This window comes from Rhagoletis pomonella, unplaced genomic scaffold (assembly GCF_013731165.1).
Source record: "Rhagoletis pomonella isolate Grant_MI unplaced genomic scaffold, Rhpom_1.0 Rhpom_scaffold_00002, whole genome shotgun sequence".
Taxonomy (NCBI): domain Eukaryota; kingdom Metazoa; phylum Arthropoda; class Insecta; order Diptera; family Tephritidae; genus Rhagoletis; species Rhagoletis pomonella.
Genome location: NW_023458556.1, coordinates 10,887,221 through 10,888,508, shown reverse-complemented (window position 1 = coordinate 10,888,508; position 1,288 = coordinate 10,887,221).

The window sequence follows — 1,288 nt, the reverse complement described above, 5'->3', positions numbered from 1 at the left end:
CACTTAAGATCTAGCCCCGCGTCAAGGACACCAACTTTCGCTAGATAAAATATTGGGGAATTAAAATAATTTTCTTGGCTCTAAAAAGCACATAATTCATCAATAATACATATTTATCGCACAAAATTCATCACGTGACTTCACGCCAGCTGTCCTATACAAATTTTTGCAAATTTCTCTGAAATAATTTGAGCACCTAAAATTATTTTGTTGAATCTAATAAGCACCTAAATAGCATCTTATTCCTCAGTAACATTTATCAGTTTTCGATGTAAATATAATAAGTGGGTCAGTTAGCGTGGCATCACATATATTTTTGCCAATTTCTCCGAAACTGAGCACCTAAATTAATTTTGGCGGCCCTAAATAGCACCTAATTTCTCAATAATTTTTATCTGTGTTTGATAATTTTTATCGATATTCAGGTTAAACTCTTAAACTTCTTTTGTTTTAACCCGTCAATTCTCAGTGTCACCTGTAGGTAACAGCTCTTAAAAACTTTTTTTCAGCTTAAGGAAAATAATTTTTTCCATTTTACCACTGTTGGCAACATGTTAACAAATCAATTGAAATTAATCTTTTTGCAATTGTAGTTGCAAATCAGCTGCGAAATTTTTTAATTTTATTGCAAGCTTTTGTAAAGTCATTTACATAATGAAAAGCAACCATGAAATATTTTTTTTTCACTGTTTCTACAATTATGTAATTAATAAGTGAAAGAATTATCGAAGAAATAGTGCAGAACCCTGCAAATAGGAATTGAGGGGTTAAACTCGCACTAAAAATTGGTCATAAGTTATTGTTATTAAAAAAAAAAAACATGAAATCATTCGCTTTACATCCATCACAAATCTTTCATGTTGCCAACGGCATTAATACTAGTCACTACTTCCCTAGTTTGACTTCATCCATTAATAAGTAGTATATGTACATTGTGTTCACACATAAAAATATTTTCTGGCTTTATTGAATAGTGTAAACAACAGGCAAACGTCTATGCAAAAATTGTTTTACGAATCGCGCGAACACATAGGTAGGTACATTAAAGTGATTCATTGTTTGTCTCACGATATGGCCCCTGCTTTTCTTACTTTTTTTTTTATCAATAAACTTCTTCCGGCTTTCTTCACGTTTCACTCTCATGCAAACAATAAATGCTTGGCCGGCTTGGTCAGCGTTTAATCGGCGTTCTTTTCTTCGTGGCATACCGGCAAGGAATATATATATGTACATTAGGATGCCTCACAAAAAAAAAATGCGGGTTTTCCACCGGAGTTATAAAATTTAA